Genomic DNA, 14,491 nt, shown 5'->3' with positions numbered 1-14,491 from the left:
ATGGGTTGTTTATACTTTCAAGTATTTACGGTTTGACCCCTAACTTTTCATATTTGCATTTAGGCCCCTACTATTTGAAAAGTTAAAATATTTGATTTTAATTTTATTAGTTGTTTAAACTCATAATAATATTATGCCCATATGCACTAAATCTAAATGTTTATGTTGCATTCCATATGATTATTTAATGTGATTAAGTAGTTAGAAAAATGGGTGACTATGGACTTATGCCTTAAACGATAATTGAGCTATGAGATAAGGTGCTAAACTCAAATTGTTTGAACCTTGGGAATGTGTTTTAATTACTGTTTCAATTGGACCTTGTCACGTTGGACATTAATCTATCTCTCCCTCTTAGTATTTGTAATTTGTAGGAATTTGTACAAATCGGTTTGTAATTCTTATTACTTCTTAATCTCTTTTAGTTAGTTGATTCCCTCTAGTGCTAGACTAGAGTTTCTTTAACTATTGGTAAGGAGACATAACTAAAAGAGGGTTTTGACATGAGATTAAAGACTAAATGGGTCCAACGCCCTAATTAGCCATGAATGATTGTCTTTCATTTCTAATGGCTCAATGAAAATGTTTTAATTGGATTGAAAAGCACGTAATTAAATTGACACAACCTCCCCGAGTTCTTATTCAACAATGTTGGCTTGTTGTTGCAATAACCCAATAAGTCCATGGTCATCCAAGAGCCTAAGATAACTGTAAAGTCCAATTTCAAAGGAATGCAAAAACCGTAGTAGTAGTAGTTACTTCCAATATTTGAAAAATTCGTTTTTGATATTGATTTGTTTTTCTTAAAACAAATAGTGGGAGTATCATACGCTACTAAACTATAATGAATATAATTAGTAGTTATATATATCTCCAATATTTTGAAAAATGTTTTGATATTGATTTGTTTTATGAAAACAAATAGTGGGGATATCATATGCTACTAATTTCATTAACTTTGGACTAGTAGTTATAATAGGACACAATTTATTTGAATGTGATTAAATAAATAAAATTGATGAGACCTTAAAATCCCTCAACCAACATACAATATTAAGTTGAAAGCGTAAGAGTGCTTTGAACCCTTTTTCGTGGCCTTCCACCGTGGTAGGCTCCAATCGTTTATGACTTGTACACCGCCTTCACCCTATCATGGGGGAGTGCAAAGTGCATGCTTATACTCAGGAGGAGTTTATTTAAAACATTTGATGAGGTGAAGGTAGGCAACGAGTGTGGCCAATATCGTATCATCGTGAGGTCATACTTGGACCCCTATCTAAACCGGCATGGTGGGAAAGAACTTAACTAAGAAAAATAGTGCCAATATCGTATCATCGTGAGGCATTGTTTTCTAGAGGCCAAAAGATGGGTAATCACAAGAGGTTGTTGTGAATGGGTAAGTGTACCCTCTCATTATTATTTTTGCTAGCCGATATCGTATCATCGTGAGGTGGGCTTGGTAATAGTGAGCCTCCCATAACCCGCTAGGAGCTTTCTTTGAAATCTCCCGGATTCCATCTTGAGGGATATGGAATTTGCCAAAAATGGTGGGTGGTGTCATTCGGTTTAAAGACCCAAATCGTGTGACTTAATCAACAATCAAACTAATTTATTTTATTGTTTATGTATTTAGATATGGTTGGAAGCACACTCGTGAAAATACTCGACAAACATTGCCTAGAGGGGCACAATTTCCCATCATGGTATCGTAATGTCAAGATTCTCCTAACATTGGAGAAGATTGTTTACATGCTAGACAAGGCCCCACCTCACATACCTCTCGGCCCTGAGGCCACTGAGGATGAACATGCAAAGTATGACAAACACGTTGAGGATGACACACAAGCCAAGTGCTATCTGTTGGCTTCCATGAATGAGGAGCTACAGAGACAGCACGAGGGCATGGACAGTGCATCTTCCATAATACTCCATCTTACGGAGTTATATGGTGAAGGGACGCGCAACCGTGGCTTTAGCACTGTTAGTGAACTTGTGAAGACCAAGATGGTCAAGGGGGCTCCAGTGCATCAACATGTACTGAAGATGATAGGACTCATTGAACAATTGGAGAACCTAGGTACTCCACTTGACGGGGAATTGGCCCAGGACTTCATATTGGCTTCTCTTTCTGATTCATTCTCGCAGTTCGTAATGAACTACAATATGAATAAGATGGATAGTACTCTCTCTGAGTTACTAAACATGTTAGTAACTGCCGAGAAGACTATGAAGAAAGAGAATGTTGTAGGGACTGCTGCAGTAGCCTACAACAAGCCATCCTCTTCCAAGGCTAAGCCGCAAGGCAAAGGCAAAGGGAAGGAGAAGAAGTCACCCACTCCTAAGCCGCAAGGAGGAGTGAGGAAAAAGAAGGCAAAGGAGCCCAAGGGGACTTGCCACCACTGTGGAAATGAGGGGCATTGGAAGAGGAATTGCAGGTTATACCTTGCAACTCTTAAGGACAAGACACAAGGTATGGTTTATGTTCTTATCTTCAATTCTAATCATTAGATCTTCTAAATATTTATATTTGATATAAAGGGCTAATCACTTGTATATTTGTATATAGGTGGAGAAGCCAAGTAGAAGATGAACAAGCATTGAAAAGAGTGGAGAAGGGTTCGGCCACCAAGTTTTTGCTAACTACTTAGGAAGTTTTGTTAGGCACTTAAAGATAGTCTTTAAACTTTCTTATTTTGTTGAGAACTTATTATGTGGCTTCATATGATGGAGGATCACTATTAGTGCTTAAAAGAAGGTATTTAATTAGTCTCTAAATGTATAGAGCTAATTTATTTTGTATTAAACATTATGAATGTTTAAATTATCATATTAATGTAATGTGGTGAATGCCTTCTAATATATTATTTCCTTAAAGTAGTGTTATGAATTGGATATTGTCTTGTTGTATCCTAGTTGAGATACAAGATTTATATCACTTATTGTAATGTGATAACCAAACTTTAGACTTATCAATTATGGATAGATCTCACATGTAGGACATAGAAGGATACAATGAATCTTTAGATTTGGTTCCAATTGTCTACCTATGAGTTCTATATGAATTGACAAAAGGTCTAGAGATTCCTTTCTTGAAGAAAAGGAAGATCACATTATAATGATATAAGTAATAAGAAAAACGTTTCTTATATGGTTATCACTTAAACCACAATAATCAAGATCACTCTTGATTCAATTAGTAGTTTTGAACAACTAATTGGGCATTCTTTAGATTGTTTTAAAATGTCAATTGTGTTAGTGATTAAACCAAGAAAGAAGTGTCTAAATCTATAAAATGTTTAAAGACTTTAGTCACTTAAATAACGAGACATTAACTTAGTGAAGATTGAAACAAACGAGCTTGAAAGGTTTTAAAGCTACTACACAATGTCTTCTACCCGTATACTCCACGTTTATACATTTTGAATGTATGAAGTAATTTCTCATTAAAGTCATGAAAAATAGTGGGAGGTGTGAAAATGGATATAAACTTGAGTATAATTGGTTTATAGTTGTCTAAAGAATAATAGTACTTGACTATTATTAAGAGTTTGAAAATTTAATTGTTAAAGGACTCAAGCTCTTCAAACGTTAAAATTCTATGTTGTGTAACATTCTAAAGAATAGTCTTTGAATGTTGGTTTCATCAACCTAACATAAAATGGTTATATGTTGGGAGTTGTCCATCATTCTCTTTTATGAGAACAAGCTAATAACAAAGCCCATGGACAAATTTGATGAAACAAAAGGGAATAGTTTCAAAATGAGTCACAACATATAGTTTAACAACAAGACAATCCAAATTCGACATCTTATGTAACTATAAACGCTCTTTGTAGTTTTGATAAAGAATTATATCAACCACCTAGAAGGAATGGTTGAGTTTCTATATCCTTAGTAGGAGCCATGCTTCCACTAAAGACTTGGATAATTCTTATATGACTACACTAAAGGTCTTAGTATGACTAAAACTTGTAGTATGGTGTATGACACCATATAATTTAAATGAATAGACTTGATAAAGCAAGTCACACATTTTAAAAGGAATTACTTGAGAAGGAATTCTTTTGTGTATGATTCGTTTAAATAACTTGTGTTAGCTAGAGTTGTTGATAGTCTCAAAATAGTTGAGACATCATCAATAAGCTAATGGATCTTAATGATTGTCAATAGATCCAAGACAAGTTAGTGGGAGCAATATGCATTCAAATCAAGAAAATATAATTGTTAAGTTTTTGAATGAATGCTAAGTTACAACAAGGCCAGTGGGAGTGATGTCATAATTTGAGCAACAAGATATGAATAAAGTCTATTTGATAGACTTGATAGAACATAAATGTTACTCGAAAATTGACAAAACATGACACGGTCAATTTTGAAGTATAGACTTGAAATTGGACTTATTGATATAGCAAGGCTACCTCAAGGATGTTAAATGGGGAAATTAAATCTCAAATGTTGAAGATTTAAGAAAGCATTTTCCTATATGATAGAAAATCACTTTCGTAACCCTTATAATGAATGTGTCACAAAATCACACAAGGGACACATGTATGGACTTGTGAGTAGATATCCAAAAGTGAAGAACCACAGGGGTTGTCACTTTAAGATATTACTATATCCCAGGATCAGAACCAAAGCAACTGATAGAGTATTATTGCCTTTAAGAAAGGAACATCAGAGTGGGACTCTGGAAGCGTGCATTCACTTAGATTATAAACCAAAGTGAAAATAAGCCATTTTAACAAATGGAACTTCATAATGGATGAAGTACTAATCATATGAATGTATTGTAAGCATTGTACTACAATGGTCTCAAGGTTGGAGCAAAGTTTGTATAAAGTATACAAACGAAATATATGACGATATATTGTTTTAGAAACTGCTTCAAAAGGTGTTTTGAATGGAAGGGGTTCTTTTAGAACCAATGATTGAATCCAAACCATAAGGTCGTTAGTGGGACACTACGACGTAATGGGGCGATAGCTCAAGCCATGGAATCAAGGTCTCATCAAAGTATTCGAACATAAGAAAGAGACATCATCAAATGTTTTGGAAACATTTGATAAGTGAATCCCTTTTAAATAAAAATGATTAATACACAACCAAGTTAACCTACGAGCATAAGCTCTCTCGACTAGCATGTATATGTATACGATACACTAGTGATTGACTTTAGTGCAAGTGGGAGATTGTTGGAAATATGCCCTGAAAGTCAATCTTTGGAAGAAACCTTTCAGGACAATAAATTGATGTATAGATGACTCTTATACATAAAATGGCAAAGATACTATTTAGAACTATCTCTATAAACGATATAGTCCTAAATAGTGAATCCATGGACAATGGATCGATTGAAGAAGTAATCTAATGAAGTTAGAATACAGAGACCTTCTTCACATAACCATCATGTCCAAAAGGTTCCTGGTCATAAGATTGTCAGAGGGATACTGACAATGCATAGACCGGTACATACTATGTCCGCTTTAATTAGAAGGATGGAAAGTCTCATCCCATTCGTGTAGTGACACTAAGACAAGTATGTAGGTGCTCATTAAGGGAATGAGTTCACTGAACACAATCGAACGAGAGTACTTGCATGGAGGTCTACTCACATGTCAAGCAAGTAACTCTAATGGTTGGAATAATGTAAGTAGTCCTTTAACCTGAGGCATCATCGTTGTCTTGTGGTTAAGTACTTGATCTTTGATTATGTCAAAGTCACTCCATCCGTGGGTGTCCACGGCATAGTCGGGGTTAAGCCACTTAGTCATGAAGGCAAGTGAATGCGCAACAAGGAATCTCTAATCCTCGTTAAGAGAGGATGAATACTTAAAGATAAGATTCTAGAATCTTCGGCCGAAGTATCGAGCGTAATAAAGGAAAGCGTTCCTATACGACTCAATTGAATCATATAAGAAGGAATAATCACATTAGGGGTTTGACACAATATATCCATACCCTAGTGATGTGATTGAGAGTATTGTTTTAGAGAATGATCGAATTACATTGTAATTCCAACTGAATAGGTTCTCCGAACAACTTCTACATTAGCTTGGGTAACCATGATATATGGTTAGATGTCACTCATGGCTTGTGAGTTCTTCTAGATGATTAAATGTAGTCGTCAAAGAAGAAGGTGAATTAAAAGTAAGTTTTAATTCACTAAGTGATTGGATTAAATATAATCAATTGGATTGGTGCCAATCACCTCACTGCCTTGCTAATTAGAACCTAAAACGATTGTTCACCAATACACTCTTGTAGTGAGTAATTAATGGATGATGGAAATAATTAATTGGATTAATTAAGTGTTGTGATTAATTAGAAAGTCTAAAGAAATCATAAAAGCGATATTAGATCGTTTTGGGCTTAAAGAAATGTTCGGGTTTAATTAGGCCCATTGGGCCTAAACCCATCGGGCTTTTATTCAAGCATTGGATGACTTGAAATAAATAAAAGCCCAAAGCCCAAACAACACAAAGGGGCCGGCCAAAGGAGGGAGAGCAAGGTCAAATGTTGACTTGTTTCTTTTTGGCTATAAAAGGAACTTTATAGAAAATGTTTCATTAGGGTTTTTGAAGTGTTAAAAGAACCAAAGAAAAAAAGAAAAATATCTCTTTAACACTCAAAGGGCTGGCCACCATAGGGGGATTTAGCTAATCATCTTTTCACCCCTTTGGTTATTCCTTCATCCTTCTCACTACACTAGTGGGTGAGGATCTTTAGAGGTTTTCAATTTTGGAAACTTGAAGAGAACCTAGGAGCACTCATTCTAAACAAAGTGGAGGAGGCAAGGAAGGAGGCTAGGCTCAAGGAGTTAAAGGAGAAAAGGGCTTGGAGGTGGTCCATCCTTGGTCTAAGATCTAGATCAAGAGGTATAAAACTACTCCTAAACTTTGTTCTTATATAAATTTGTTTTTGATGCATCTTACATAAACCTATGCATCTTGAAGGGGATTCGCATGACTATTGCTTTGATATTATTTGATAACATGCTTCCGTTGCTTTCGTATATAAATTTTGAATTATATTTGTATGCTAGTCACTAGAAATCCCACATGAAATCTCATGGTTTTCCCTTCATTCTCCACATCTTCTGATTAGCTTGGGTAACCATGACATACTGCTAGGTGTCACTCATGGTTTGTGGAAGCCCTAAATGTGTATAATCACCAAAGGGAGAATTGAAAGTAAGTTTCAAATCACAATTGATTTGAAAGAGTTCTAATCGCCCACTGCCTCGCTAAAAGGAACCTAATGGATCGTACACCGTGTAAGGTAAAGATTGAAGAAACAACGGAGATGAGTAAGGATAATTAAATGGTTTAATTATTTATTTATGGCTAGAATTAATTAATATGTTAATTAATCAAACGAATAAGTTCGTTATAGACCTAGGGTTAGTTTTGGGCCGCAAGGCCCAATGGGATTTGAATGTCAAGCCCATTAACTCAAGTTGTATGACAACTTGAATAAACAAAGGGCTTGAAAGCCCAATAAACCCTTAAGGCCGGCCATTTAGAGGAGGGTAGTGAACTTGCTTTAATTACAAGTTTGCCACTTCAATGAAGGAAGGTATAAATATGACTTTATAGCCAAAATTCATTTAGGGTTTTCTTTTGGGGGAAAGGAAGAGAACACAAGCTCTCTTTTCTCTCTAAAGTGGCCGGCCACCCTAAAGGAAAATAGCTAGTAATCTTACTTCCTCTAGGTCACTCATTTCTTCTTAAAATCTTACCTTGGTGTGGAGACTTCGAGGTTCTCAATTTTGAGAACTTGGAGAAACCTATTCTTCCATCCAAATCCATGGATCTAAGAAGCAAGGAATGAAGGCCCTATCTCTTGGGTGATTATCCTTTGCTTATGCAAAAAGGAATCAACAAAGGTATAATTTCTCAACTCACTTTGTTTTGAGTTGAGTCTTGGTTCACCTAACTACTAGGCTTTGAATTTAATGGGTAATGTTTTGTTTTGAGTGCATGCAAGCATGATTCCGCCTTTAATTTGTTAATTGCATGCTATAGATGTTGCTCAAATGAACATGTTTTTCACAAAATTTCCTTCACCATCAAGAAAACAATAAAATGAATGACCGGCTAACCTTTCCAACATTTGATCAATAAAGGGCAGCGAGAAGTGATCTTTTCTTGTCGTAGCATTGAGCTTCCGATAGTCAATACAAACTCTCCATCCGGTTTGGATTCGGGTGGGCACAAGCTCATTATCTTCATTTTTTACCACAATGACTCCGGACTTCTTAGGAACAACTTGGACCGGTGAGACCCAATGGCTATCAGAAATTAGGTAAATCACTCCACAATCTAATAGCTTGATGATTTCCTTCTTCACAACGTCCATCATGGGTGGATTGAGTCGGTGTTGTGCTTCTCTAGATGGTTTGGCTCCTTCTTCTAAGAGTATTCAATGCATGCAAGTGGTAGGGCTAATTCCCTTGATATCGGCCAATGTCCACCCAATGGCAGTTCTATATTCCCGAAGCACCCTCACCAACTTGTCCTCCTCTTGTGCAGTGAGTGAAGAAGAGATGATGACGGGCAGCATCTCTTGTTCTCCCAAAAACACATATTTCAAATGGCTCAGCAATGGTTTAAGCTCTGGGGAGGGGGTTGGATTACAGAAGGAAGCAACTTGTTAGTCGAATTGGGAATTGAAATTAGGTTAGGAGACTTACCAATATGCCTTGGATTTGACTCTAGGGCAACAACCATCTCCACCAATTCGTCTTGAATAGGCACGGCAAGATGTTCCTTGTTGTTGTCGTGTGTATGCCTAAGTGCTAGCCCTTCGTTTTTGAGTCCAATGCTTTGCGTGAGAGTCTTTTCAAGTGCATCCTCACTCAAATCATCAAGGAATTCCTACGCCCAAGAGTCAATCACATGAAAAGAGAAACAAGAATGACCATTATGAGGATATCTCATAGCATCAGAAATATTGAAATCAATAACTTCCCCATCAAATTCCATGGTCAATGTTCCCTTGAATACATCTATCTTTGTACGGGCAGTCTTCATGAATGGTCGGCCAAGTAATATTGATAATTGAGGGGAATGGTTCGAGTCTTCCATTTCAAGCACGTAGAAGTCCGCCGGAAAGACTAGGTGATTCACCTGCACTAAAACATCCTCCAAAACACCTTTTGGATACGCATTAGATCTATCGGCCAGTTGAATGATCACTCCATCATTTTTTTAATTCTCCCAAGTTCATAGATGCATATATTGAATAAGGCATGACCTTTATTGATGCACCTAAATCTAGCATGGCAAATTCAAAGCGAGTATTTCCTATAACACAAGGAATTGTAAAACTGCCTAGATCTTTGCACTTAGGAGGTAATTTTCGTTGCAACACAGTTGAGACATTCTCACTTACCCTTACCACCTCTTTGTTCGAAGCCCTCTTCCTTGTAGTGCACAACTCATTCATGAACTTAGCATACTTGGGGACTTGTTTAAATGCATCTAGAAGTGGAATGTTGACTTGCACCTTTCTGAATGTGTCAAGGATGTCTTTGTCACTCTCATCCTTCTTTGATTGCATAAACCTGTGAGGAAATGGTGCATTGGTTGGAATGGAATTAGAAGTCATGGAATTTGAACCCAACTTACCTTTGGTGGTTGAATTAGGGTGTGTAGGTGGCTGCGGCAAAGATTGCTCAATCCTTACCGAGGGCATGCCTTGTTCCTTCTCCTCAGATTTCATCTTTTCATCCTCCTTTTGATTGGATTTAGATGGGCTGGGATCAGATCCAGCTTCTTTTCCACTTCACAAGGTGATGGCTTTGGCAGATTCGAAGGCTCCCTTTGGATTCACATCCGTCGAACTAGGTAACTTACCTAGTTCTCTACTAAATTACCCCATGAACTCAGCCATTTGTCCCATTTGTCTTTTCAATTCAGTCACCTCTCGAGCTTGATTTTGCATTTCCTTGGCGTAATTATGCATATCTTTGGCTTGATTTTCCTGACCCTTCGCCAACGTAGTTAGTAACTGAATAACTTGAGCATTATCAAAAGACGAACCTGAGATATTTTGGGCAGGCTGTGTTTGGGGTTGTGCGGGTGCATACGGCCTTTGATAGAATCTCGGAGGTTGCTATCTGAATGCACTTTGTTGTTGGGTCTGTTAGGGCTCCCTCCATTTGAAATTTGGATGATCTCTCCAACCTGGATTGTATGTATTCGAGAACGGATCATTCCTTGGTTGGTTTTGACTCCCAAAATCTACGGCGTTGGCAGATTCCCACCCTCTGTTCTCGATCAATTGCGGGCACTTATCCGTGAGATGTCCATTTATTAAGCACACGCCACAAGCAGCTACACTTTGTTCTTTTGGTTTTTCAACCACCTGTGAAAAAAGAGTAGTAAGATTAGCCATTTGATTTTGAAGTTCAGAAATAGCACTTACCTCATTAACTTGTTGCTGTCATGGGTTGTCTCTTTGACCAACGCCTTCATATTGTTGGGCATTCAATGCTCAATTAGCAATTAAGGTCTTGGCAGCCATGGGTGTTTTGTCCACCAAAGCTCATCCCGCTGAGGCGTCTAACATTTGGCATTCAATTGGTAGAAGCCCTTCGTAGAAATATTGAAGAAAAAGCTCCTCTTTCATCTGGTGCTGTGGACATGAAACAACAAGGGTTTTAAAATGCTCATAGTAAGTGGGAAATGATTCACCTTGGTTTTGCTGAATGCCACTAATCCTTTTGCTTTGTAGAATGACTCGAGAAGTTGGGAAAAACTTCTCCAAAAATGCCCGTTTCATACTCTCCCATGATGTGACAATTCCGGGGGCTAGCTCATAAAACCAATCTTTAGCCTTTTCCAAGAGAGAAAAGGGAAAAGCCTTCATTTTTAGAATGCTCCCATCAACATTCACAGGGGTCATGCTCGAACAAACAACCTCAAACTCCTTCAAATGTTTATTAGGATCTTCCATGGACAACCCATGGAACTTAGGAATATGATGCAATAAACTGGACTTTAATTCGAACTCGTCGATCTTGTTTTGGGCCGCCCTTGGATATTGAATGCATAAAGGCAGAGCATTGTCCAATCCCGAAGCGGAAAACTCCTTGATTGTTCGATTGTCTACTGTCATAACTTGGACTTCTTCAAAAGTCCTGGCCGTGGCCTCCTCTTGCTCTTCTACTTTGTCTTCTTCAAGATCTGATGCAGGTTGAGATGGTTGGGGATGTTGTTGATTCCTTGCTCGTCTCAAAGTTCGTTCAAAATCATTGTCAAAGTCAAAGATGTGCTTATGAACAGGTTGAGAACTTCGAGTCATAAACCACCTAATACAAGAAAACAAGTGAAATCAGCAACTAGGAACAAAAACACATGAAAATAAACAAAAAGAAATATTAAGGGATTAGCAAAGTTGCTAATCCCCGGCAACGGCGCCAAAAACTTGATGCAAAAATTAACTTAACACACAAATTTAACCCTCTTTTGACAATTGTAGTACAAGTATAACTAGGGATCGTTCTGGACCGGGGATTAGGAGGTCTTGCTAATAACCTCTAAACTGACTCAAAAACATAAAACTAAACTTAAAAACACTTAACAAGACTCACAAGACTCAAAGCAAACTTAAAATACTCAAAACATCTTAAAACAACCAAATAAACTTAAACTAGACACTAGGAATGACTTTGGACGAAAATTGACTTTTACTTGAATCAAAACACTTAAAAACGCAAACTAAAAAAGATTTGAAACACTTTTAAACAAGAAACTAAAAAGGGGGTTTTGATTTGGATGAAGTTGTAACAAACAAACAAGTATGAAAAACTAGACAGATTGTAAAACAAATGTGAGAAATAAGATGATGGATGGGATAGCTAGAGGCTTTTTCTCCACACATGACATGTATGCAAATAACTCGATTTCCAGTTACTACTTCATTGAATTATGAACGACAATGCTCCAAATTAATCGTGACAGCACTAGTTAACTCTCAGATTTTCCTTGTTTTATTGGATTTGATGACATCATTCGACAAGCCAAAACATTCTTCTAAAGTTCCCTACATGACATCATAATAGAGATATAATCAAAGATCATTACGTTTAATGAAAATCATAAGCATTGACAAAGCACTTGCAATTATGACATCATGTCGCTTATGCTAGGAATTGAACTTAACATGATCGTTTATAAGCGACCTTCACTACATGTGAATATAAGTTTGTAACTATTATGTGAAACTTCCTTATATTCTAGCAACGGATTTATGCATGCCAATTAAGTGTCGACCCTTAATTAACAAATACAAATAAGTTATCAATCAAATAGTTAAGCCAATTGCATTCACGATTCAAGAGTTCATAACTGGAATTTATCAAATTATATTGCACACATAATCATGGCTTTGAAATCATCCCTAGCCAAGAGGAGTTTAGCCACTCATATTTACAATAAAACGAAAGGAAATGAATTTAAACATTAGAAACAAAAGAAAGAAAACACCTAAACGCTCCAACAATCCAAGTTGGACAGCAAGCACGTCCAGGCACTTTCCTTCCCTTCCTTTGCTATGGCACAAGGTGTTGGTGAGTGTTTGAAGGTTTGTTTGTATGGAGGAATGGATGTGAAGATGAATGGATGTGTTTGGATGAAGGTTGTATTGAAATGGGGATGAATGATCAAGCAAAAAACTAAGCTCTATGGCTGCCACACACACTTCCTTTTATAGAGGAAGTGCACGGCAATGGAGGGAAATTGATGGTGTGTGCAATGATTCAAGGGTGAAAATGAAGTAATGATGTAAAGCATGAGGGGTAAAATAGAGTGGTGTTGCAGCAATGAGTGCATTGAGTGGTGTTTGAAATGATTCAAAGGTGAAAATGAAGTGATGATGCAAAGCATGGGGATAAAATGGAGTGGTGTTGCAGCTAGGGAACATGAATGATTGTGCGCATGGTAAAGAAAGGAAATGGAGGTGGAATGGTGTAGAAATGAGTCAAAGGTGCAACAAGACTCATGATGCACGGCATGAGATTCCAAATGTGGTGGATGGTGTATCAATGAGTGCATGTAGTGGAGGTAAAAGTTGTATGAAATCTGATGGGTGAAGAGGACAAGAAATGTGCAGCAATTGAGTGCAATGATTCAATGTTTTGATGCATGAAATCATAAATAATGAAGGAGACAAGGGTGGTGCACGACAATGAAGTGTAATGAGTGTAGTGGTGCATGAAATGAGTGCAAGAAATCTGGTGCATCAAGGGGACAAGGGTGATTATGCATGGCATGGGTGGAAAGGTGAGTAAGTGGTGAATCAATGAGTGCAATGAGGTGAAAGGAGATTATGCACATGGTAGACAAAGGAAAGGAAGTGGAATGATGCAACAAATGAGTTAATGGAGGGAACATGGATGATGATGCATGGCATAGGAATCCAAAGGGAGTGCAATGATGGTGCACGACAATGATGGAAAGGTGAATGGTGGAGTGACACCCCTTTGTGGCTGAGCTCTTTGTCCTTTTTACACTAATTCTTCTTTCTCTTTAACATATTCCTAGCCTCTTTAGTCTTCAATTTCGTCCATCTCCATGCATGTGTTATCCATTCCAAGCCCAAAACTGCTCCAAAATGCACCAAAATGCATCTTATTGCTTTATAAGGCCTATGGACCTACAAACACACAAAAATAGCTTAAAATACATAATTAACTAAGAAATAACAACGTAAATGCATGAGAACAAGCTAATTCAGTCGCATAAATATGCTCCTATCAATCGTCTTACGTTATATGTACTGAGGTAATTCGGGAGACATGGTCCAAGCCTGGTATGGCATAGGAATGGAAGAGTCTTTTTGTAAAAGTTGTATTTTAATGAAAAAGAACACTACCATGTTAGGTTTGGACCGCCTACTGGATTTAAAAAATAAGGGGGATTCAGGAGCAGAGGCATTCATGCAATTGTCTTTTCGAATAGGTGCTTTCTGAGCATCCGTTCTTGGCGGAAAGAGCCCCATACGATCCTAAAGAAGTCTTTTTTTTTATTTCGTTTTCAAGTCGCGAAATGGGCTGAACACCCATCAGGAGTAGAGCCTTCAGGAAAATGACTTCTAAGAACTAGAATTTTTAAGTGGACTTAAAGATAGTAGTTCCCAAGTATGAGATGAAATAGGAAGGAATAGAGTGAATGCCTTGTCCTACTCTAATACAAGTAAGTAGTTAACGCTACCTTAATCCTCTGAAGTACGAGTTTAAAGCTCATGAGCAAGAGTAAATGCAATTGCGGACCATAACTGCGGGTAGTTCGAGTTCTAGTTCTTTACAAGATAGATGTAAATTGTAGTATTTTGGTAAGATTTTGATGCTTTATTGTGTGTTGTCAATGTAGGACATGTGAATCCTTTCTGAGCATAAAGTAATAAAACGATGGAATTTTTTAATGATTCTAATTGGAGCGGGTTCATGAGTCTATCAAGAAGGTTGTCTCAACATTTCATAATTTAA

The sequence above is a fragment of the Malus domestica genome, chromosome 07, assembly GCF_042453785.1.
Source record: "Malus domestica chromosome 07, GDT2T_hap1".
Taxonomy (NCBI): Eukaryota; Viridiplantae; Streptophyta; class Magnoliopsida; order Rosales; family Rosaceae; genus Malus; species Malus domestica.
The sequence above is the reverse complement of the archived record's forward strand: the minus strand, read 5'-3'. Positions refer to the sequence as shown.